Below are 27,797 nucleotides of genomic sequence, written 5' to 3' on the forward strand. Positions count from 1 at the left end.
CAATTAGGAGATTCTGAACGAGTTCCAGAAGGTGTAGAAATGGTGGGGGGGTTTTGACTCTTATGAATGCTTTTCGAGGGATCTTTAGGTTTATATGACATTCATAGTTGAATTCCCTCCTTCTAGTGCCAAAATGTTGCAGCCTCAGAATTTTGTTGTCGAAACATGGGGGATAACCACCCGGTCTAGACCTTAGGACAACTCCTTTTCCATTTAAAGTGGTGGCTCCAATTGGGGATAATGGGACCAATTTCCGAGTGTGGGTTTTAAAATGAGAGTGGGTGGATCATGAGTGTTTGCAATAGAATAATGATCATTTAAGTGACCTATTCTATAATGCAGTTTCTCTAATTAACTTATTCTAATATAAACTTGGGTATTCCTGTGTGGTATGCGATCTACAATGATATATGTTTAATATGTGATAATAAAGATTTAACACAACTAAACAGAGATGATAATGTATAAGATAATTCCTTTGACTAAATAGTTAGTCAAAGAAATTTATAAAATATATTGCATATATGATGAGTTATGTATGAAAATCACAACTTCAGCTAGGCATCATACAAGAGTGCAATTAACGCTTAACAAAAACAATAAATCTCACATATAATTCATGAAAGTAAAGTTTTGCCACTAATTAAATGTAAACAGAATCAATCATACAAGATAATAGTACCATATGTGTGAAGTCCTGCTCATTTAACAAATGACATAGACCAACTTTTTTCTTCAAATCAAATTGTCTCCCAAGAATACAAAAGTGCATCAACAAAGGAAATTAGTCTGATATCTAAAAGAAACGATCGTGTTCCATAATTTCACCAAAGAATTCACAAACTTAAAATACTACATTATTTGCCAAGGTTTTTGACAAAATTTTGCATCCTTCTCTAAATGCATGAGAAGGGTATAAATACTATTCTAACTAAATGTGCAAAACTAGGTAACTAACTCCAAAAATAAACAGAGGCTAAATAAATAGAACTAAGAGGACGAATTGTTGTCTGCTAGCTTGTCCTTTAAATCGCAAATATCGGTCATCAGTTGAATTTGAGGAGGTGCCCCGAAATGTGTCCTGAGCTATCCTATGAAGATCGCATCGGTGAGCAATGGCAGCATCCTTTGAGTCATATGAAGGGAACAATTGAGAGTTATAATCTGGCTATGTGGCTTAACAAGATACTGCCAATACGACTCTGAGTTGGTCATGGTCAGTTTTGTAATTGCCTCTCTTTGACTCCCCGCCTTTTCTTGCCAGCCTTTATACAAAACATTTAAATCTGGCATTTCTTTCGTATTGCCTTCTTTAATGAGATTGGTGGTGAACATGATGTGATTCACTACCTTAATGATATTCTTTGATACTCCGACTGCCCTTGCGACTACTAGCTCGGGGTGTTTTATTCTTGCATCCAAATCTATGAAGAGAATGTCTTTATGAGTTTTCTCAATCTCAGGTAGATTGGCTTTCCTTCCATCTTCTGTTTCCTGTCATTCGATGAACTCAGATATTCTGGTGTTTAAATCGTTAAACTCTATTCTCTGGTCGATGGCCTTATCTATCAGCTGGTTGCTAGTAGTCAGATAGGGAGTAATGTGTGATATCTTCTGGCAGAAATACTCCTATTGTTTCACCAAAAGGGAATTTAATTCCAGGGCCTCTTTAATGAACTCATCAGTAGTGGGAACATCGTTGTATCGTTCCATGGATTGTTGCATTTCTTGGAGTTGTATATTTTTTGCTAATATATCGGCTTCATGGCTTATTTTCAGGACCTCCATGTCTTGCTGCAATTGTGCCAGTTGCTTAGCCACCTACTTGTTTGCGCTTTCTTTCTCTGTCTCGAGCTCTTGTTCAAGCTGCCCAATTCTCTCCTCTTTCTCTCTTAGTAAAGTAGAGACCTCAGTAGCCTTGTCCATAGTGGCCAATGCGTATGCTCCCATGAACTATCATAGTCTAGTCATGTTCTTAGCTGGATTGAAAGGAATGTCCTTCCAAATAATTTCCATTGGTTCTTTTCCAGGTGGGAATTCGGGTGTATCTACCCTCCTCCTTTTTCTCTACCTTCTAACTACAACCTTGTGGAGAGGGCTATAGAACACATCAAGTGGAGGTATTTCCGTTACTTTCAGAACAATTTCTAATGTGGGTAGAGAAGGGATAATTTCAATATGTTGGGATGTTTTCGCTTGTTCCTCCATAGGTGTGGGCAGAGCAGGGATAATTTACATATGTTGGGACATTGTTGCTTGTTCCTTCATAGGTGTAGAGTTTTTGCTAATAGACTTGGGATTTGTATCCTTATGAACATGCAGAGGAGTTTTACATTCCTCTATTTCTTAGGTATTTGAGGCTTTCAGAGTGCCTTGAAATTTCTAATTAAAATGATCCCACTCCTGTTCCAAACTACTGCCTTTGGCCTCTGAACTGATCTCTATAGTCAAGGTCCTCATCACTTGTTTCTCAACTAACTTCCTGTTGGACTTAGCTGTGTTGTCTCCGTCTTGGGGTTTCCCTGTATGGTGTCTTCTCAATGTTTACCTAAGAGTCTACTTGAGAGCTAGGACCTCCAATATCAACAATGACACTTGGTGTAGACTTATCCTCAGGCTTTAACAGATGCATTGGGATCACCAGGAGCCTCTCATCTCTAAATTCCTGAAATCTTTGAAAATCTTCAGGTTTCAGATTCACATTTTCCCATTCGAATGCTTGTTCGAAGGATATGGCCAACTATAACAAATCCTCAGAATAATTATATTCATGATTGTATGGCTTGAGCTTTACTCTAGTAGTGACATTATATACCAATTTGTTTGGATCAAATTTCCTCTTAGGAAATGTACGAAGCCTGAGGGCTTCCATATGTGTTGATTCCTTAGTAGCATGAACAAAATTCGCTAAAGAAAAAGAACCGCATTTGACAGGGAAAGTGGGCCATAATGACTTATTGTCGTCTTTGAGAACTTTAGTCAGGCCCCTTCCCATAGTCTAGTAGGCAATCTCTCTTGCTAATAACTTATCAGAAAAATATAAAGGAAGGACATGTGGATTGGTTGTGCTACCAAAAACACTAATGTAGGTGAACCATTCTTCAATGAAATACTGGCCGACAGTAAGCAGGTCTGTTGCGGCTTCTTGGGAAAACCTAGGGGCTTTCTTATTGAAAATTATTTGAAGTAGGGGCAACCCAACAGCATGAAATATATTATAGAATTGAGGTATGTAATGCGATTCCCATTTTTGTTTGTGACTGAGATGGATTAAGTAAGGATCTTGTCGAAAACAAATAGCATCCATAATATAGGCACTAAAATAGAAGGGAGTGAGGTTATCTAAAGAGGAGGCATTCTTCTATCGATATTCGGTAATGGTGGTGAATAGGTGGTCAGATAGGATGGATGGCCAATTCATGATATGGGAATTAACATAGGCATCAATAAGAGGAATCCATTCTATTGAAAACTTAGAATTGTTGGCTAGCCCATACAATCTACATAACATGATTGTTGCATAGTTGTAGGGGTTTTCCAAAGATGCTATAGCATACATACCCGATTTGTCATATTTTAATTTGTTGTCCAACGCTCTCCAACCCTGATTTAGCTTGAAGGGGTCTGGGTTCTTCTTTGCGAAGTTAGCCACAAATGTGTTGTCATAGATATCCTACGGGTCAGGGATGTGGTACATCTTCTTCATGTCCTCTACTCTGAACGACCCTATGAACTCCATCCTTAAATTCTTGAACTTCCTATCTTCAATGATAAGGTTTTCGATCACCCACCTGTTCATATCTGTATAGGGGAGGATTTTAGCTCTTGCTCCTACCCTATGAAGGAAAGAACAGGAAGCATCTCTGCATTGAAGTCTTGAAGGCCTTGTTGAGTCAGTTGTTGCTCTTGTAACAATTATTTTAGGATGCTCATCCTCCAGCCTATCGTAAATCACTTCCCAAGCTGTTGCACCTCCAACAGCATCACAAACTGTATCAGCGAAGATAGAAGCCATCTCTGTAAACTCAAATTCAAAAATGGTTTATCTGCTCTATTTCTGCATCACCTTTATTAGTGACATGTCTTTTGTCGCTTGCCTGAAATAGACAATATATATCAGCGCAGACGATATCAGGTAATTAAGACTGAAAGCTTCTCTGAAATGACTTTGTATCATGATAAAGGTTTAATGAGATACTCAATTGCAACTACCCATAACTTGGAAAATGATTATCCTTCATCGGGCCACTAAATATTTATTAACTTGTAAACTCATTTGTTTTGGTATTTAAAACGTATCTATTCCACATGTTTTACCATTATTAATCGTGTATCGCGGTCTTTAAAGGGATATAGTATAGTGCTACCAAATGCATCAAGCGAAATTTGATTGCAGATATCGCAATATCGCATTTCACAAATCGCTAACAGTCGTTCTAATGGCATGGTTAAGTTTCTTGCGAACTATGCGAAGTGTGAAATGCGATTGTGAAATGACAAAGTGATGTTATCGCAGGGGGAGACCTAATCGCATATCGCAATTTTCTGAAGGTGTTTTAAAATAGTCATGCAGAAAAGTGTGATTTGCGATATGGATTTCATCCTTAGTTTTTCTTGCAAGGTTTTTGTTAAGATATGGTATGTTCTATGCTTATAACAGTTTACTTCTTTTTCTAATTATATTCCACAGATTAGCAATCACATGTTCATAAAGTAAAGTGTAGATAGAACATTAAACGATCGACAGAAAACAAGCCAAGACAAGAGACACAAGATGTGGCGGCTAGCCAGGGACAAACCCCACAATGTGTGGGGAAACCCTTTGATCAAATCTTGTTTTATCTTCAATAATTCAGTAGAGAAAAATAGTACAATAAATCTGATTTATATCAGCAGTAGCAAACCCTAGATCAGCAGCATCAGCATTAGCGGCTTCATCATCAAACTAGGGCAGACGATATCTCACAAACCGATCGTCGGATCGGCTTGATTCCACCACCAAAAGTTGCGGCTTCTAGAGGAGGTTCAGATGAACCTGCAGTGCAGTTCAGATGAGAAGATCTTCTAGTCCATGCAGGTCAAACTTCACTTCTGCAGTTGCAGCTTTAGTTTCAGCAGCTTCCTTCAAATTAGGGCAGTCGATATCTTGCAAACCGTCCGTCGAATTGACTTGATTCCACCACCAAAAGTTGCGGCTTTCAGAGGAGGTTCAAATGAACCTACATCATAGTTCAGATGAGGAGATCTTCTAGTCCACGTAGGTCAAACTTCACTTCTGCAGTTGCAGCTTCAGTTTCAGCAACTTCCTTCAAACTAGGGCAATCGATATGCCAACCGTCCGTCGGATTGACTTGATTCCACCACCAAAAGTTGTGGCTTTCAGAGGAGGTTCAGATGAACCTACAGCGTATTTTAGATGAGGATATCTTCTAGTCCATGAAGGTCAAACTTTACTTCTGCAGTTGCAACTTCAGTTTTAGCAGCTTCCAGCTTCACATGTGTGAGGGAGAGACCCTTTTCTGCACAGTAGAGAGAGAGAGATGTGATGAGTTGAGTGAGTGCAAATGAGGAAAAGTCCTCTTGTATTTATACACAACTGATGATGTTTAAATAGATGCAACTGTTGGCCTTCTGAGCCTATATGAGTTGTAGGTCAGCTTGATAATAATTCCACAATCAAAATAAATTCATATCTCCATAAATACTTATCAGAATTGGATGATCTTTATATCAATCCTACACCTCTCGACGAGAGGAATCTAATAAAAATATTATCAACCATGAATAAGATGAACCACATGAAGTTTTTCCCTAGTTTCCAATGTTAACACTCCCTCTCAACTAGGGATAACTTCATCTGTAATCTGTCTATCGATCATTACTATTCATCCATCAAATGCACTGCCCTGTATAGCCCGACCCTTGCCCTGCTCTACTCTATTCTGCCTATTTTTCTTTGACTTGTTCTGCCCTATACTAATCTGTATAGCTTTGCTCTGTTATGTAGTGCTCTGCTTTGTTCTATTCTACTCTGCTTTTGTCCAAATTATGAAGAAGAAGAAATGATCGAGGATGTATCATACTGACTCAAAGTCAGTCTCAGAGTATGTACCACTGGTCATAAACCAGTCTTAACCAACCCAAAGTTAGCATCATAGTGAGTACAACTCCACTGGTCCCAGACCAGTATCATCCTCCACTGACTAAAAGTCAGTCTCAGAGTGCGTACCGCTGGTCCCAGACCAGTCTCAACCGACCCGAAGTCAGCTTCATAGTAAGTACCACTCCTACAACTCGTCCCAGACCAGTATCGCAGTCTCAGAGAGTGTACCACTAGTCCCAGACCAGTCTCAACCGACCCGAAGTCAGTGTCATAGTATGTACCACTCTCACTGGTCCCAGACTAGTACTACACTGACACGAAGTCAGTGTCAGAGTATGTACCACTGGTCCCAGACCAATCTCAACCGACCCGAAGTCAGTGTCATAGTAAGGTAAAACTCCTATCACTGGTCCTAGACCAGTATCATTGATCCCAGACCAATGGAGGTCATCCTAGCACAGGGAGTATGGTAGATACAACGATGCGTCCATCGGTACTACTATGATCCCTAACTTCATTTCCCTGCTCATTGATCAGATGACAGGTACTTCCCATGAGTCCCAGACTTCATGGGTAGGATGCCTCGACAGGAGAACTAATCAATCCTATCCTCACAAGAGAACACATCAATCCTGCTACAATCGCCATGGAGAACACATCAATCTAAGCCTCACAGGAGAACACATCAATCTTGCTACAATCTCCATGGAGAACACATCAATCCAGGCCTCACATGAGAACTAATCATCCTGCTACACAGGAGAGAAAATCATCTTGTTCCACAAGAGAGTGAATCATCTTGTCCCACAAGAGAGCGAATCATCTTGTTCCAGTGCGCACCACCAGGGGAGGGTGAGTCACCCTATGGTCGTATGTTGCTCCAGTAAGAACCGTAAGGCCTCAGAGCTCCCAGAGCTCAATGTATGCAACATGCAGGACCCTTGTATAAGGGTTTCTTGACGACTCCAAGTCATTTGGGAAAATCACAGAGTAGATCTTTCCTCGAGCCTTTGACAAGGTGTATCGACCTGTACATCATCTTAATGCGATGGAGCCTCCTTGCTCATCGACTTACCATATCCCAGATGATGTATATCTGCTGGAGCAATCGACGAATACGAGATTCCTCAATAATCAAATCCCACCTCTAGTTGTTACAAAGAATCACAATGGTATGTGCTCAAACAGCTCACTAAAGAGCTTCCCCAACCAGGGAGCTTCATACGAGATCATACTCGTAGATATGTATCTGGTCTCGGCGGTGCTTATAGCAACTGACTTCTGATTCCTGTTCATCCATTATATCGAAGCAGAATCCAAAGAGAAACAAGACTAAAAAGTGCTCCAGTGATCCTCCACACTACCTGCCTAATCAGCATTTGAATAATCATGCAGTTTTATATTTCTGGCAATGTATCTCAATCCATGAGAGATTGTGTCGTGAAGACATATCAGAAGATTCTTGGCACCAATCTAGTGAGGCTCAACCAAATATGAGCTCACAATGCTAACTGCAAAACATATGTTTAGACGGAGGTTCACCAAGAACATCAATGCGAATGAGTTTTTGAAACTCATAGGCATTTCCCAAATCTGGTCCGACATCACTACCATATAACTTCTGAATGTTAAGATCCTTGAGGTAATCACAGGCTTGTAGTCCATCATACCAAATATTTTCAAAATCTTCACCACATATTTTCCTTGAGATAGAAAAATTTCCCTTGGCTTCTGCCACACTTCAAGTCCTAGGAAATAGTGCATTGGTCCTAGGTCCTTCATTTCAAATTCAGAATCCAACTCCCTCTTACATTTGTGAATGAGAGGGTCTGCACCTGTTAGAAAGAGGTCATTCACATACAACACCAGTATGAGAGGCCTTTAATCTTCAACCTTAAGGTAAAGGTGAGGATTGGCTTCACTCCTAGTAAATCCCAACTTCATCAAGTAGCTATCGATCCTCTCATACCATGCTTGGGGTGCTTGCTTCAGCCCATAGAGAGCCTTCTTCAACCTACATACAAGAGATTTTCAATCCTAAATCTCAAATCATTTTGGTTGCTCCACATAGACCTCTTCTTTGATCGAACCGTGTAAGAACACGGTCTTGACATCCATCTGATGTAGGTTCCATCCTTGTGAAGCCACAAGGGGTGTGATCAAGCAGATAGTCGTATATCTGGAAACATGTGCAAATATCACATCATAGTCTTTACCTTCCTTCTGGGAGAAACCACGAGCAACAAAACGAGCCTTATACTATTCTGTACTTCCATCTGCTCCAGCTTTATAATGTAAAGCCATTTTGAAGTAACAATTGTCTTGTCCTGGGGTCTGGGAACTACTTCCCAGACATCATTCTCCATAATGGTCATAGCATCCTTCCGTACTTGATGCTTGAAAGCATCTGAGAATGATGAAGGCTCATTTTGTATGATTGTGCTCATACTGGTCAAGTATCCCTGATACCTGTTGGGTTTCTTACTTTCACAGAAGGTTCCTCGGGGTGCAGCATGTCTTTCAACATCATCAAGTATCCCCCTAAGCCATTAAGGCCTCTTCCTGGAACAGGAAGGCTTAGGTGGATAAATAGGATCCATCGGTTCTTCCACATCAGGCATTGTTACATCATCATAGAGATAGCTTCCACAATCCTACGGTGCCACACCCTACTGCTCTAGAGTATGTGGTGTAGTAGTCTCCCTCTTAATGCCAACCTTAGGTATGCCTGAGTGAACCAACTGTAATATATCGGAGGTCTTGCTTAGGCTTGAGGGGAATGGTCCCCTTTTGAGCTTTCCTTCAGCACATCCCGAACATACACCTTCTTTTTCTACTCGGAATTCGAGCATCCCTGTTACCATATGTCTTACATCGAGTAGATCTTTGTAATGAAGGTAGGAAAACCTCCAATGCCAAAGTTCGAACTGAAGAGATGTGTCATAAGACATGACACCTATCTGACTTTCATCGACTGGATAACATGAAACCCAAGAGTAAAGGCATCTTTAACATTATTTTTTGATGCACATACCTTACCATCACTGAAGGTTACCTTGTAGCCTTTTTCTTCCATTGCCGAGATGGACACCAGGTTCTTTCAGAGGTCATGTGCATTTAATACATCCTGGGATTTCTAGCCTTCTTGAATGCTTGTCCTCTTCCTTGATTCCCAGCTCCCCTCTTACCTTTGCTATTGAATTTGTCATTCCTTTGATTGCCATCAGAGGAATTTTGATCATCATCCCAGTGTGAGTCCTTTCTATTAGGGCACTCACTTGCATAGTGACCTGCTTTATTGCAAATGTAACATTTTCCTTTTCTTCCACCCTTAGGTCTAGCCTTTCCTTTTGATTTAGTCCCATAATTATTTCTTTTCTTAGCATGAGAAGAAAAGGCAGTAGGAGGACCTTTAGGCAAGGGCATTTCTTGCTCTTCTACCCTTGTTTCTTCTAGAAGGCATCTAACCATTAATTCCTTGAAACCAGAAATTACATGATTATTCAAAAGAGTAGTCCTGAACATGTACCATTCAAATGGTAATCCTTCAAGAGTCATGAGTGCCATTTCCCTATCAGTAATAGTCTCCCCAATAGATAGGATATCATTCTTGATCTCGGTGATTTTTAAGAAGTATGCTTGCATACTCTCATCTTTACCCTTCTCGATTTCCCTCAACTTATTTCTAAGAAACAAAACTTTATTTGCATCATTAACTTTAAATAAACTCACCAGTCTATCATAGATTTCCTTGGAGGTGTTCAGGTCAGAGATGTAGGCCACCAAGTGCTTGTCGATAGAGTCCCGGATGATCTTCTTTGTTTTGACTTCTCTGTTTTTCCATTTGTTCCAGGCAACAGCGGATGCATTTGATGGAGGCTCAACAATATTGCCTCTTACATGGTCCAGCACTCCTTGATCTTCTAGGGTTAGATCGATAGATATCTTCCATCCGTGATAGTTTGCTCTCTCACGGAGCTTGTCTTCGGCATGAAAGAGTGTTAAGGACCCCATAGTTCTTTTAGGATAGCCTTGCCTATCTTCTCTTTGGTGATTGCTCTTGCTCTTGCTCGGGCTTTGTCTTCACCTTAGCTCTAAAACCATGTTAAGATATGGTATGTTCTATGCTTATAACAGTTTACTTCTTTTTCTAATTATATTCCAGAGATTAGCAATCACATGTTCATAAAGTAAAGTGCAGATAGAGCATTAAACGATCGACAGAAAACAAGCCAAGATAAGAGACACAAGATGTGGCGACTAGCCAGGGACAAACCCCACAATGTGTGGGGAAACCCTTTGATCAAATCTTCTTTTATCTTCAATAATTTAGCAGAGATAAATAGTACAATAAATCTGATTTATATCAGCAGTAGCAAACCCTAGATTAGCAGCATCAGCATTAGCGGCTTCATCATCAAAGTATGGCAGACGATATCTCACAAACCGACCGTCGTATCGGCTTGATTCCACCACCAAAAGTTGCGGCTTCTAGAGGAGGTTCAAATGAAACTACAGTGTATTTTAGATGAGAAGATCTTCTAGTCCACGCAGGTCAAACTTCACTTCTGCAGTTACAGCTTCAGTTTCAGCAGCTTCCTTCAAATTAGGGCAGTCGATATCTTGCAAACCGTCCGTCGGATTGACTTGATTCCACCACCAAAAGTTGCGGCTTTTAAAGGAGGTTCAAATGAACCTATAGCACAATTCAAATGAGGATATATTATAGTCCACGCAGGTCAAACTTCACTTCTACATTTGCAGCTTCAGTTTCAGCAGCTTCCTTCAAACTAGGGCAGTTGATATCTTGCAAACCATCTGTGAGATTGACTTGATTCCACCACCAAAAGTTGTGGCTTTCAGAGGAGGTTCAGATGAACCTACAGTGCAGTTTAGATGAGGAGATCTTCTAGCCTACGTAGGTCAAACTTTACTTTTGCAATTGCAACTTCAGTTTCAGCAGCTTCCGGCTTCACATGTGTGAGGGAGAGACCCTTTTCTGCGCCGTAGAGAAGAGACTCTTTTCTGCGCAGTAGAGAGAGAGAGATGTGATGAGTTGAGTGAGTGCAAATGAGGAAAATTCCTCTTGTATTTATACACAACTAATGATATTTGAATAGATGCGACTATTGGCCTTCTGAGCCTGTATGAGTTGTAGGTCAGCTTGATAATAATTCCATAATCAAAATAAATTCATATCTCCATACATATTTATCAGAATTGGATGATCTTTATATCAATCCTACACCTATCAATGAGAGGAATCTAATAAAAATATTATCAGCCATGAATAAGATGACCCACATGAAGTTTTTCCCTAGTTTCCAATTTTAACAGTTTTGCTAGGTATTTTCTTAGAGTTAGGTATTATTATCCTAAGCCTAAAAAATTTAAAAGGGTCCCCATTTATAACTCTAACCTTAGCTATTGTTCTTAATAAATGGGGGGGTTTTTTCGTAGTACAACACATCGCTAAATAAGGGTGCAGCGTCGACATGATCTCCAGCGGTCAATGGGGATGGTCGATCCAGATTTTGAGACCATCCCTCTACGATTCTGGGAATGCCAGGACTGTCTCGAAGGAGATGGTCACCCTTACACAACTTGCAAGGGAATTTGACCTCCCGTAAAGGATTAGAAGGTTTTTAATGGGAAGCACATTTATAGCAATAGCTGCACGGTTGGCCTCTCGTTTATCTAACTTCTTCTTCTTCTTCTTATTCTTCTTCTTCTTCTTAGCCTCCTAGTACTAGATTTGAAACTTTCAATAGGCGAAGTAGAAGAGGAGGGTGAAGAAATGGGGGAAGAAGGCAAGGGGCCAACCTTAGAATCATCGTGATGTGATTCAAATGAAGGAGATGTTTGGACAGGAGTCGGGACGCTCGGGACCACCGAGGTCGAAAACGACCAGACAGGTATAACAATGGTTAACCCAAGGAGGGACAACATTGCCATATAAGGAGCACCGACATTTCCAAAAGAAGGTAAAGGACCAGGATTCCCATCCGAGGGGAACCCTTGACTGGTAGACTCTGGGAATATTGCCATTGGAATCGAATTTTAAAGAAACACTAAGGAAGATAACTTTAACCAGGAATATTGTGTGGGTAGTTAATTTTAATACATTGAAACAAAACATTGCCTTTTCATATTTTAAGAGTCGAGAAAAGGACAAAAGGTGACTCTAGTCACTTTCGGAATTAATGACTTCGAAAGGACAAGTGCTCGATGATATTTTTAAATTTAAAGAGTCAATAAAGATCAAAATGACTACTCAGATTACTCTAGGCATAAGGATTACGAGGTAACCGTGAACTGCAGAATACCTTCCGGCGAACCGAGAAGTATGGGCAGGAAATCTCCCCGAATGCTATGTTTGGTGTGTCACGTTTACAAGAAGGTAGACTCAGCTTCCTATAGATAAATGATTGCAGACATAGTGGGGTCTCCCTTTAGGGAGCACAAGTCCGTACTTGCATTGTCTAGTGTCGAAGCAAATGACAACTACTAGGTTTTAAGATGCCAGAACACGTCTCTAGCCTAGACCTCTAAATATAAGCGTTAAGTTTCAATGCTTGCTTAGGTTAATTCAATAAATTTTAACGGTTGATCTTGAATTAGGTTTCAATTACAAGGCCCTACCGCTATCATCTGACAAAACTCCTACATGCAACTATATGAGAAAAGAGATCTTTGTCTTCGATGAAAGTTAACACTAATTGAGAGATAGGGAACACAAAATCAATGCAACAATCAAAAGATGAAATATTTCACTAATATATGTCCTAAATGAACTTAATCTTCCCTTAACAACAAAATAATTGCCATTTCATTTCCATGCCTATTATGATGCAATTCTAGCTTCTTAATAACGCTACTAATGCAATATTTTCGCTTAAGGAAACTAGAATGATGTTCTTCTTTTCATAAAATGAAAAATGAATCTTTCACATAAAGCACTTTAATGAAAATTTTCACAATTATGAATAAACAAGCATCGATCAAATCCAAAGCATGATAAATGAAACTAAAAGCAACTTTTTCCCTTAATCGAACAAACCAAACACAAATACTTCAATCGACAAACCAAGAAATGTAATCTATGCTTGGAACAAGAAAAGAGACACTCGAAATAAGAGAACAAACGAGACTCTTTCACTCATTCAATTGAAAACGAAGCAATGAAGATGTTGCGACTAAAATATGGATTAAATGAAGTAGCAAATCAAAAACTTGACACAATGAGTAGACAAACAAATGAACAGCAATTGACCTAGATTCCCTAGGGTCATAGAAACCATCCAAAAAACTCAAAAAATCAAGCAATGAAACTTCAAGCCAATCAATCAATCAAAAGCAACAAACAAAGCATCCTAGTCACTTCTGGGCAGAAGAAGAGAGTCTAAGGGTCAAGACACACTGGCATTGGAATCGGTGAAATTCTGATTTTTTCTTAACTTAGAGACTGGAGTGACTACCTAACTGAAAACTAGCACCGATCGACATGACCGCACGAATAAACAAACTACAACTAGCACTGATGGGCTGATCGGTATGAATATCCAGGCTACAAGTAGTGTTGATCGAGGGATTCAAAGAAAAAATAAAAAAAGAACTTCACATAGGGCCAGACTTAACACATCAGAGGGTGGGCTAAACCAAACAAGCACACAAACCAAGCTAATGAAGCTTTCTAGTCATGGAGAACACAGGAAAAATGAGCTAAGAGGCAAAAATTAAGAGGGCAAGACACACTGGTTATGATCTAGGGTAAACCTTGATCTTCACCTACAGGAATCAACGCAACTTCCTAACTAACAACACATGCCAAAAGGGGGTCGATGCGACAGTTTTTGAGAAACTCGCTCTGATCGATGCAACTGTCAGAAAAATAAATGCGTTGACTAAGGATTCGAGGAAAAAATAAAAAATTTCAAAGGTTAAGACCAAACTTTCCACTGTAAATTTCAGGCTCAGAGTAGTAAACCATGAAGAGCAGAGAACACTAAAGGGAAATGGTGATACTAGAAAATTTCACACAAAACCATAAAATGACAATCAATCAAATAGCAGGATTGGCTCCCCAGCAGAGTCACTAATTTGTGGTGCAGGTAAGTTCTCAGTACAGACACAAACAATTCCTCTAGCCCGAGAGAGTGGGTCTAGCCACAAACAAACAATCTATGGAAAATCTCCTTAAGCTAGAATCAATTAATAGGGCCTACCTCTTAGAATGCTATTCCACTTGCTGATGATCCTGCTTCCTCACTCCAACTATCTTCCATTTCCTTCCTTAAAATACCTGAAACAAGTAAACAACAACAAGAAGAAACGTGATAGCATACAATATTGTATTCGACCTACTTAATAAGTCAAGGAACATTAAGCCATAAAGATGTAAAATGACACTTCATGTATGAAATCGATCAATAGTTGTATTAATATAAATCAGAAAGAGATTACAACCGATGCCTTGACGTTGTTGGTCTCCTCTGACGTATCCAAGTTCCCACACTTCATGGATAGCCCCAACAATGGAAGTTTTAAGGCCTCTTTCGCTCTAGTCTCAATCCAAACCAAAATCACACTATTCTCCCTCAAACACACACTAGAAAGGTACAAGCTATAAATGACTTGCTGGTTATTCAAAATTGCTCCAAAACTCCAACTAGCTTTTGCTTGGGAAAAAGAGAGGTTTATATAGCTTGGATGGGTGGGAAATGGTTCCTCTCATCATGGGAGAAGGTCTTATCTCTTGAGGTTGTTCCATCCTAATAGGGGAAAGGAAACCAAACTGATTTCCTTGGCTCTATCCAGCCCAACCATCTGCCAGACTTTCGTTACGAAGCTTCTAGACATGGAAGCTTCGGCTCCTTATTTAAAAAACCTTCCAAAAGAGGATCGGCGTGACTGGAAAGGGGATTAGCTGATCCGATTGGCGCTAGGGCTAGTTTTAACCCTTGTAAATTGGCACGAGGATAAAATTGGTCAGTAGTGCTAGTCTTGTAAACTGGGATAAAAGGAATTTTCTTGGGAAATGATGAAAAGGGGAATTATTCTGCTCATGAAGTGGGACATACTGGGAGTTTCTTCATGATAGGAAAGCATGTTGGGTACACTATAGAGGTCCTCCAGTATCTTAGATAGGGAGTACAGGGACAGTGAAAAAATGATGTGTAACAGTGAGATAGGTTCTTCTTCCCCTATGGGTTCCTCAAAAATTTCAGGTTGCTCTCATAGAGGGTCTTTTAACTCCCTTGTAGTCAGAGAGGGAAGTTCATAATCACCAAAGAGGAATGAAGGTTGACTGCTTCAAGGGCTGGGGGTTTTGGTAAGTATTTCCCTTGACTAGCTTTGTTTTTTTTTTTTTTAAAGCTTTCAAATCAATAAGATTGATGCAAAAAAAAAGTAACTCTTAGATAGAAACAACACCTACTTGAACACCTCCCCGGAAACGGCGCCAAAAAGTGATGAGCCCTTGTATTGCATCAAGGATAATGCAACTTACAAGGCTCTCAACTTAAATTATCAACCTGGGGTTCATACAAACTTAGAGGTGATAGTGTTATATGCACAACAGGTTAAGTTGTACTCATGTCACCCTCATTCATTAGATTAGATCAGGGTTTTCAAAGATCACTCCTTCAGCCAACTACAAAGAGAATTTCTTATGAAATCATATCATGATTGCAATGAAATGAACATGATTCTAACTATGAAAATGAAAATTTCATTCATTACATGTAAAGGCTAATTGTAATTACATGAAAGGAATAGACTAGTCTAATTGCAGAAGTAAACCATGTCACCCTACTTGCATGATAATCAAATCAATAATATACTTGCATGAATCATTTATCTAATTGCAACTTTCTTGAAAAGGAGGAATTCAATCTTCAACACAACTATGGAATTCAAAAATACTAAGTCTAATTCTACTTTTTGTCTTGTGCTTGAAGTGAGGAAAAGATGGGGTTGCAGTGGTCTTGGAATATTCCTTAATCATGAAATTAAATCCTGGGGCCACTATTCAACTTCAAAATTCAAGAGTGAAGGTTTAGATCAAATTTGGTTCGATTTAAGCAATTTTATAGGACTGCTACATGAAGTGCTACAAGAGGCCCTATTTTGCTATAGGAGGCCCTACTTTACTACAAGATGGGTCTAATAGATTTCTGAGGGAAAGGATGGTGTCTTGAAGGTGGAGGTAGGCAGTTGAAGGTGAATGAAGGGCATGGGAACCCTTTTTCCAAGCCTAGTACCCCTCGAAGGCCTATCTTGGACACAATTTCATGCCCATGGCATCCTTCATTGTCCCTGTAAGGGTGATCTCAGTACCAGAGGGTGATCTCAGTAGCAGAGTTTGAGAGTAGTATGAGGTGTCTAGGAGGAAGGTCGAATGTCCTAAGTGGATGTGAATGAGTGTGCCAACCCCTACAAGTTAGCAACAATCCATACAGACTAATCAAGTACATGCATTAAATGATCAATATTGCAGCAAAATGAATCAAATTGGAAAGGATGAGTTGAATTTTATTTCATTAAGATCTACTCTAACATATACCTACTCTAATTGCCAAATAAATGCTACTAACTTTTAAATTGCAGAAACCAAGCATGCAGAAGTGTTTCAATCCAAAAATTAACAATTTTCCAAGAAATCATAAACACATGGTTTTGGCTTGTTGTTGTATATCTTCCAGCCACACTTCCCACAAGAGAGGTAGTGGTCAAACCTGCAGCTCAATTTTTTGTAATATAATTTCTAATTTAACAACGAAAGAAATGTAATGACTTGAACAAGAACAAGCAAAGAATACAAGAGAGGGACTAAAGCCTATAGGTTGGGCCCAAACCCAATGGTTTCAACCCTCCAAAGTTAACTCAGATGCAGGCCAACAATAAAATTTTCATTGACAGAAAATGAGAATCACATACATCATATGAAAGATGAAAATAACAGTATCAAGCACTAGGCTCTTAGTAGCTACTCCTATCTCCAACAAAATTTTGAATCCTAATGAGCCTTTAGGCTTGTTTATTTATAAAAAAAGTAGTTGAGGGAAACTCCCTTAAAAGGAGGATTGCTTCCCTCAAAATCTCGAAGTAGGTGGATTTGGTTTGCTTGAATCTTCACTTGCACTTGAGTTCCTCGGCTGCTAGTGAATTCAAGTTGTTGGTGACGAATCTTTGATCTCAAGTCGAGTTGGAGAGTTATGTAGTGGACAAGACCCCCTATATTCTCTCTAGATGTCTCCAGTTAGCCCCTGCATAGTAAATATCTCCAAAAATGCTTCTTTTTCCTGTGTATTAATCACATGAGGCCATGAAATATGATAAACACCCTTTAGTCTTCCCATTAAGCATATTATGGTTAAAAATGAAAATTAATGTGAGAAAAGGAGAGATTTAAGGGTTGGATGGTAGCATAATGGGCCTCAAAATATACCTATTGATGTGACCCATCAATCACGTTGCACTTGTATGGTCATTGTAAATGCTTTCCTAGATATTTTTGTATACGTGTTGAAGATGATAAATATGCCTATGTTTTTGCGATCACCTTGTAATGGTGTAAGTATTGTAAATAGCCCAAGGGATAAACCTTTACTGGTCATGCATAATTATGTAATCAGTGAATATATATATAAACATGATGTAAATATGTAATTATTGTTTATAAATAATGTAAATATATATATGCATGTATATAGATTTTGTAAACCTTATATGGCTATTGTGAGGCTTATGCAAAACATTTCAAAAAAAACACATGCATATATATCTACATGAGCATTAGCACATGGTTGAGGAGATTTTTTTATCACACTCTATCTGTTCTAGAACAAGCCCTGAGAAGATGGACGATTATAGGCAAGGAGGGAAAGAGGGGCCAAATGGCAAGAAACCAATTGACCTACAAGATTAATCAGTAATGACAAGGCTAGGAGGGACGAGTGGGACACCTCTAGTTGTTCTATGGGGGTTGTTCTCTAATTAACTAGATGCAACATTCAAATAGTGGAAAAGAAGGGAATTTGAACTAGGAAAGGCACAAAAACAAATGGAAGAACAATGGAGGAAGTAAGACAGAGAGAAGAAAACACAGTGTAGAGGAATAAGATACCCAAGGAGCAGAACCAAGGGAATATTGTTGCGAGAGGAGGGAAAATGCACAATCTCGAGAATCATGTACTCTTCACAATGAGGACAACCTGCGTAACATCAAGGGTCATAGGCTGGAGGTTAGTCACTATGAACCCATTGAGGCATACCTTGGACCTTTTTCAAAGGTGTTAGTTCTCTTATTGTTTCTACATCCATTAAGAATATTGATTCTAGGGTGTGCTTTAGAAATCAATGTGTTTTTCTAAAATCATCTCAGTAGATGCACATGTTTAGTTTTGGTCTAACACTAGTATCACCATGGATTATTGAATAACGAAACTTAAATCTATGTTATGATTTTAATTCATGCATTTCCTTATATACTCCCATGTAAAATTGGTTATGGGGCATTCATAACTTTCTTCACATAGAATGGCCAGAGATACATTTTGTTGCTACCATTGATTGAATGATTGTCCTTACCTTTCAGAGGGTCCCTATTTGGCATAGATGCTTTCCAGTTGGTAAACTTGATGAAAGTATGCCTAGTTGGTGTAAAAACACCTGAAATACCCTTCTTGTTCCATATCAATGTACAATATACATGGATCCCTTGCTTTCTATTAAATGAAGCTATTGTTTAGATCTCTAGGGACATTAAGTTGACTAAGAGTGGGGGATCTCACCTCTGGGGTGCCTCATTGGCTGAAGGGTGGAGGCCTCTGGCTGGACTAGACTAGATTTCCTTGTGGGAGTACTCATATTTCAGTGTACTCTGGATTCCCTACAAGGATTGGAGTTATTGTAGCAACAACCTCAAGGTGGAGGAAAATCTTTAGAATCCTTGAATCAAGTAAGGGTGGATATTTTCTCTCTAGAGTCCCTCATTGGCTAATGGGTATATGAGGCTTACCTCTTGAATCCTATACTAGCATACAACTGAACACTTTTATGCCAGAAGGGTGGAGGTAGGATTAGACCTTTGGAATTCCTGGTACATTTGGAGGTATGGTCATTGGGATAGTCTTCATAAACTAGGGGATGAAAACTCCATTGGTAATATATTAGTGGTTGGGAGGAGAATCAAGGATTATGTCCCAGTGCCCATCCTAATTTCCACGATTCTGGGTGTCTTATTAACAATGATACTAAAATATGTCTAGATTGTTTGTATGGGTACTAAATTTCAGTACTATGTGTGATTTTCTAAATTGCATGGTAGAATGATGTGGATTGATGTTACAATTGCAGTATTGTGTGTAGTTTGCAAATTTGAACAATGTGTGTTTAGACAATGCCTTTCATTTCATAGGCCAAGAGGAATAACCATATGTAATATTGTCAAGAAACATGTAGATCTCATGTGCAGTATTAAGAAAACACTGATATGTTATTGGAATTATGCATATAATATCCTAACCTTGAAGTTGGTCTCAAGTTCCTTAAATTTGGGCTTCTAAATGTTACAATAATGATCTGGTGCTTTAAGGGATTTGTGCATAGCACTTGCATTACATTCACATGATACTTGGTCAGTTAATTCAAGCTTATCTTAGGGTGGAATTCATATATATATATATATATATATATATATATATATAAGTGAATAGAATTTCATTTTGGAACATTTTTCCTTCTATGAGGTTTTTTACAACCATGACACCCTTAGTAGTTGACTAAATATCAATTTAGCATAGTGTATGGAATCGTGTAAATACCATTAACAACGTAAATGGAAATCTAGTAGTTCCAATATGTATTAAAAACATATGTGCCCTATCCTTATTCCAAACAACGTGATATAAGTCCATGTGAAAAATATAAGCCCATGTTCTAGAAATTCCTGTGGATTTTATATATGTAAAATTGTGAAAAGGTTTGTTGGTTACATCCAATCATTATAACAAGCATAGAAATCTACATATCAAAAATCTACTTACAATTAATATATAACCAACATATTGGCTAAATTTTAGAGTATATTTGGTCCTATAGCAGTGCTTGAAAATCCATTGCATCAAGGATATGGTTGCTTCTTATCTCCATGTGAGGTTTTATACAGAGAGATAAAAACAGAAGTTAAGAGATTAGGCCGACAACATCAAACTGCAAATTGTTGTAAGGGTCTTACATGATTGTTCATTAATAAAATTTACTAGTTATAATTTTGTAATTGGAATAAAAGTGCATTACATCCAAATCCTTTGGGCTCCCTAGGTGCTTGAGGTTCCAGCTTATTGTTTCCAGAAATAGTGGACATTTGTCCTTGAGACTTGCAATTATATTTTTCGCCCTGTGCATACTTATTATCTTATGGTTTACTTACTCCTAAAATATGAGCATGATTATAACTACAAAAACGATGATTGTAGGGTGTCCTCAATCTTGTAGCATGAGGTGGAACTTCTATGAGAAAGTGATCAGGTTGTGAACAAAGTGATCAAGCATCCCTTGCCAAACCAACTATTGAAACACTACAATAATGATGTTTTGTGTCCTTGGGAAAGTCTTCTCTTGTGGAAAGGGGAACACTCTATAATTGGTTGCACATGACCTTTCATGAAGTTGTAAGGGATTCATAATTTCACTACTCTCTTGATGATTCATGAAAAGAGGAAATATTGCTCTGACTCCTTTGGAAGGATTCCTAGTACAAATGTTCACATGCTTAGAGAATCACTTTAAGGATAGATGAATATTGCACTGACTGAAAAGATTTCCATTCATCATTTTGTCCAAGCTATTATGTATTCTTGTAGTTAGCAGCCCACTAGTTGAGCCCATACCTAGTAGAATTGCTTTTATTATAGAAAAATGGCCTAAAAAATAGGGTAAGTTCACTAGTTGAACATGGGCTATGAATATATTCCAGTTTTCATTTAAGGTTTGCAGCCTTATTTTAAGTTTCAGACTTAGGCCTAAAAAGAAGCCCATAGAACTAGCTGAAACCAAATAATCAGATGGAAGATTTCAAGAATTTATACTAGCATCTAAGTGTTATGTATGTGTCCAATTGAATTCACCACTTAAACCTTTAGAGTGTGTTTAGGTGAGTGATGATTTCAAATATGTATCGAACTGTAGACCCAAGAGTTCATCACAACACCACTTTTAGCAGTACAATGTTAGAAATCAAAGTTGAGAGTGCCCACGTTCAATTTATACCATAAATCTTGCACGATCCTATGTATAAAAGGAATGATGTTATAACGTGGAACACCCAAACATAAAACAAGACAACCTGAAAAAAGAGGACTATACCATTCCATGCACCTAGAATCTTGCAGAAGAAAAATAAAAATGATCTCAAAAGAAAATGAATTGAGAAACTTCTAGACCCCATTCTCTTAACTGCACCCTAGGAGTCGAGTCTACTTATTAACCACCCCAGGTTTGGGATTGTAAGGGCGTGTGTTACAGGTGGTATCAGAGCATTAAGTTTCAACACTGAGCCTTGAGGTGAAAATAATAACAATAAATACATATATTTTTGGATTCAAATGATCATATATGTATATGTGTGCTAGTCAGTATTAACAATTATAAGTCTATATGACATTTGTATGATGGACCACTTTTTAATTTAACTGACAGTTGTGTGCCTCAATGTCAATAGATCATAGGCATCAATAGGACAACAAAATGAACAACAAGATGGTTGAGTACAACTTTGACAAATCCCAGCATGAGATAGAATAAATATCAGTCAGATGGGAGAGGTCAACTGAGTAGTGAGGAGAAGGAGACTCTCCCAACTTGGTAGACACCTTGAGGAGTATGAAAGTCGAACTAAGAAGTTACAAAACCAAAAATAAAAGATTGGTCAAGGAATAATAAATTCAAGCAGAAGTCAATGTTTCTATCTTACAGAACCTTTCAGAATTGCACAGGCAAGGGAAATATGGATAGGGAGCCAGTCCTAGAAATAAACAGAGACACAGGGAAGCAGGGGAAGAGACAAACGGAGTAGATGGAAGTCGATCTAGGAATAAACATAGATTATAAAGTGATGATACAATGAGAGGAGGTACTCTAGTGAGTACCCCCGAGAGGGAATCTAGTACACATAGACAACATTCTGATTCCCCTCCCGGGAGGCATCATCATCATTAGAACAGAAAGGAGGAAAATTACATGTCAGAAAAATTCAAGAAGGTTGGTGTTGAGGGACAAAGTCCCCTAGGGTCTTGGGTCAATACCCTAGAAGATTTGGGGTTATATACAAAGAAAAACATGCATTCCACACAGCCATGATGCTAATATAAAAAAACTACATGAAGAGAGGTGCACTTGGGGGTCCTTCGTTTGGGTAGATCCAGCTAGGGTCCAAACCCTCTTGGAGTTCCTTTCGCTCCTTCAATCTGCAAAACAATCAATTCAAGAAAGCACAACAGTATATGGAGCAAGCATCATAAAGAAATCAACTTCATAGCATATTGAAAGGTAATTAGTTATACAATTGAAATAACCATTCATATGTAAATCATAACATTAATATCATAAACATGAAGAAGATTTATATCAGGAACAAGACAAGTGTTTCTTTTATTATAGATAACTAAAGTACAGAAAGGAATGATTTCACCTGAGTCTTCCTTTCATAGGCTCCAAGTGGAACCGTCCTCCGAATTTGTCCAATCTCAAGCCTTCAACAAGCTCCTTCCATAACTCACTCAAGGATATCTCAACTAATGGAAAGACATCATAAATCAAGGAAACAAGGGTTTCCTGTAATGGGGGAAGTGTTGGAAGCACAAGGATCTTCAGACCTGGTCAGGGATAATCTCAGCAGAGTGATTTTTCTCTCTATTCTCTCCTCCATTAGGCCTTCCCATTGAAGCCTTTTTATATTTCTCCCAAAGTATTTTTTAGTTGGGAATTCGTTGGGAACAGTTGGGCCACGAGCACTAATAGGTAATCAAGAGGTAAAACCCATGATCTTCGCCCGAAATTAAGGAGATTTAATTGTTTTTAAGTTTTTTAAGACATATAAGTGGGTTGGGTATACACAGACCCGGATACACACGCATTTAGTTTAGGGCAATGTCGCGTATAGGGAGTAAAACACTGTTTTTTAAGTATTTGGACCAGGTCCGGAAGGAGGGGTTGCCCTAGGCCATGAGTGCAGCATCACAAACATCAAGAGTGATATTTGGAGATATAATAGATGCCCCCTAATATATGAGGTCAGAAGGGGTACATGATGGCCGAAATGTATTAAGTAAGTACTTGGAAAGGAAACCTATCAAAAACTGAGAAGGACTTCACTAGAGTTCAGCCTGCCAAGCCACAAAAGAAGATCAGAAAGAAACACTATCTGAGGTGGGAATACCCATGCTCAGAGAAAGTAAAGCATGTTCACATATCAAGTACAAGTATAGAAGACTGGAAAATACATAATGATTCATCTGATCACGATCAAACAAGTACATGTCTGAATATCACATATAAGAATGTCAATGATGTTGAAGGATGAAGCGGATCACTGATATCAAAGACTGATCCCAAAAGTACCAAATGAACATGATGGAGTAAGATGGTACTACACTGCAAACTTAGGCTCCAGCATATAGAATGTCGCCATGAATGACTTCAACATATAAGATGGAGTGGTATCAACTAGCAGCAACAGGAGCAACTTTCAAGTGAACCAATGAATGTTGATGCAACCTGAGGTCTTCACCGACTGCTGTGGTACATTTCTACACCATGGGAATAAGTAATCTGAAGTCGACCATGTGAGAAATCGTTTGATTACCAGTCGCTAATGTATACCGTTAACAAACGTGAGACTACTCACCGATAATGATAATGAGCATCAAGGTACCCAGTACAATCTAACAAGTGTGAATAGATGAGTTGTAGTTGAACACCTGTAAGAATCTATCAATCAGGAGACAATGATGGTTTCCCACTGTCGATAATGAAGGATCTGCCACTAATGACTGCAAACCCCAAGGTACTACCAAATGGACTCTAGATCTTTGCCCCAGAGCAATGAGTCATAGTCGATAGGGAAAGATCCACTAGAAGGAAGGCATTAAGGCATCCTTCATCAATCTAGCGCAAGTGTAACCAGTAGGCCAATAATGTGGAAGGAATCGGACGAAAAATATGTAGTAACCTGATCGAAGCACATTTCCGGCGTACACAAGATGTGGCTAGCGCATGACAGAAACCCTTTAAACCAACCAATAATGAAAGCTGACACAGAGGCGAGGTATCCACTAATAGGGTCAAATGGAAACCAAGGTACTACATGAATCCCAATGTGTGATAGTGTAAGCTAGTGTCGAACACAAGGGAAACCACTCAGTCAAAGACCCATGATACTGATCGATGCTGAGCACAAGGTTACCTATCAATAATGAAAATAGGGCCAGGGTGTGGCTCTAGGCCTGTCCTCAGAGCAAGATGTCATCGTCGATAAGGACAAGACCTGCAAGCAAGAAGTCAATGGAGACCTTCTCAAATCGGCACAAGTAAAGGACCAATATAGCTGATGTGATGATAGACAAGACACTGACAACCAGGGATGGCCGACTTAAAAATGAGTCAAGAGACATCGCAGAGAGGTCGACTCAGGCTAACTTCCCTTGAACAAAAGCATGACTCAATGTGACTATGTGGCAGCATATGATGACTCTGTATAAGTTCGTCATGCAGGAGGCACGAACAAACCCTCTATATGATTGGAAGAGATAACCAATCGGGGGGGAACTAACTCAATAACAAGGTTAAGGTGTACCTAAGTCAAACTAAATCCTGCAAAAACAGAGGAGACTTTGTTTTGAGTGCTTTGTTCAAGGGAGACACGACTGACTCTAGCTGCCAACAATAAGTGGAAATATTGTCCCGTTCCCGCTCTTTTTTGGAATATATAATTTTTTTGTCTTTTTCTTTAAGCTGGAAAAAGAATTAAAGAATTCTATAGTACAGTGGAAAGAACGAGTGTCGGAAAAATAGATGATCTAGTTCCTGGGATTGGAACAATCCTATGCTCAATGCAGGGAGGTGAAAACTGGTCAAAGACACTCAAAGGTGTGTTCCTTCCACGGTTTAAGGTGTGTTAAGTTACAGAAGTCAAGGGCATGCAAGTTTGATGTTGCAGTCGACATGGTCAAAAGTTGGCTTAAACACGAGTCCAAGTGAAGCCGGCTCAAGGCCAAAAGGTGCAAATGGTCAAAATGAAATGCAGTAGTAAAACTTAACACAAAGGAGCCTCTAGGGTATAAGGCCAGAATGAAGCGAAGAAGTAAAGAGGAATGAGTCTTCATTGCATAAGTCATGGCGGGACTACAGAGGACTTCCGAGCCTACTCAGATTGAAGTAGCATGGGCAACAAATGTTAGTGAGGTGCTAACTACAATGCCCATGAAAAGGATAGCTCTACCATTGTGTCATGATTTAAAAATCAGCGAGTGAAGATGGTTTATGAACCATAACACGATGGGATCGACCCTATGGCAAGTGTATTGACAAATGGAGGCTAGTATGCATAATGCAATGGAAAAATTGTTTCCATAACCTATATGCCAGTGAGAAAATGATACTTGCCATGACGGGTCAGCAGTCATGGAACCATCTCGAAATTGTCAAAAAAGCGTCCAAAATGTCCTGAAAATCAAACCATTCTCGACATTCCAAGCTCCCAAGTTAAAAGTTACATGAGACAAAACAAAATCAAGTTTTGAAAAAATTTACCATTTTGAAAGCTTATAAAATAGTTTTTTGACTCACCATTATCACCATTTTGATTTGAGAGTAAAGGAGTGAAGCAAAAGGAGCAAGCATTGCCATTCGCCAAATTCGATCGTTCAAATCTTCCCAAAATCACCAAGTAACCCTTAAACTTATCTTGCATTCAGTTGTGACTGGTTTTAGAATTTTTAATTCAAGTTTCACCATTTAATTATTGCAAAATAAAAATTCATGGCGTATACGCAGGTTGGCTATGTGCAACCTGCGTATACGCAGGCCCTAGACGCGACTGTGTATGAAACGGACCCGCGTATACGCCGCGAAAACTTCAAAATAATAATCTAATGGCCCAAAATTGTTTTTTCTTCAGGATTCCAATCACTTCGAGAGAAAGAGAGCATGCCTTAGTGGATGATGAGGTTATGAACGGTCCTAATGCCCTAGATGCCTTAAGAGGATGCGGTTTGCTAAAGTTCTTTAAAATGCCAAATATGAACGCAAATACTCGCCTGCTCAAAATGCTCATTCACTACTGGAGCATCGAGGATGACTCGTTTATGATTGATCAGATGCTGCTCAAGATAGAGGTTGAATATATTTATTTCATCACAGGCCTTTCCCAGAGGGGAGAGGTAGTACATTCCACGGGCAGATCACGAGGCAGTCTCTCTATCGAGGACTACGTGCATATATATTTCCTGGGTCATCTAGAAAAGGTTGGAAGTCAAATTCCAATCAAACATGTAGAGAGTTTAGCACTGAGGATCATCTTGTTCACTATAGCCAGAGTGAATGGATCAGCTTCCTTGCACCAGGCTTCATGGCTAGCCATGAGCTTGGCAGTGCATTGTCCCACCACCGTATTTGACTGGTGTACTCCTCTTCTCGCCAACCTGAAGAGCCAGCTAACTTCTATCAAGAAGGGGTAGACCAAAAACTTTGGGTATGGAACTATTTTGTGCTCTTTCTTCTTTAAGAGGGTCCCAGCACTCCATCCTAGAGTATCAGTTTCGATCAGAACCCCATGAGATCCACGAATGGGCAGGTGGGCTGACTTGATGAAACAACTAGGAGGTGGGGACGTTCCTTGACGATGACTTCTTCTCCTAGTGGGAGCAGCAAATCATTGCCATAGATGACTACCCTTATGCTGGGCTGGACTTCTAAGGAGATCCAGATCTAGCTTTACCACCAACTATAGCATGGGGCGATATAGGTAAATGTTTTTTATTTTATGATTTTTATGATTTTTTATGATTTTTCAAATATAAAAATGAATTTTGAAAAATATTTTTGATAGGATTCAAATGACTAATATGATGATCATGTTCCAGATATTGGGCCAGTGCGACCAGATGGGTTCCCACGGCATGGACGTCACGACCGAGGTGCCGAAGAGGCGGCTGCAGAGACAGAGCGACTTCTACACATAGTTCAGTGGCACTTGGTGAGACTAACTCACCGAGTACCAATGGAGGCTGTAGAGGATCTCCCTATAGACATGCAGCATCATGTGGTTGGCATGCCATGAGATTGGGTTCGCACTCTTAGGCGTGTGGCCAAAGCAGTGGTCGCATACTTAGCCGCTCATCCTGAGCCGGGGCATTAGATGTACTGGACATGATTATGGGCATTTGAGTCCCAATTTTTGTATATTATTTTGGACACACTTATATATATATATATATATATATATATATATATATATATATATATATATATATATATATATATATGTATGTATAGATACATATATATATATACATCTATATATATATATATATATATACATATATATATATGTATATATATATATGTATATATATATATATATGTATATATATATGTATATGTATATATATATATATATATATATATATATATA

This window comes from Pinus tabuliformis, chromosome 5_1 (genome assembly GCF_031772625.1).
Source record: "Pinus tabuliformis cultivar Carrire ecotype Pingquan chromosome 5_1, CPIR1, whole genome shotgun sequence".
Classification (NCBI taxonomy): domain Eukaryota; kingdom Viridiplantae; phylum Streptophyta; class Pinopsida; order Pinales; family Pinaceae; genus Pinus; species Pinus tabuliformis.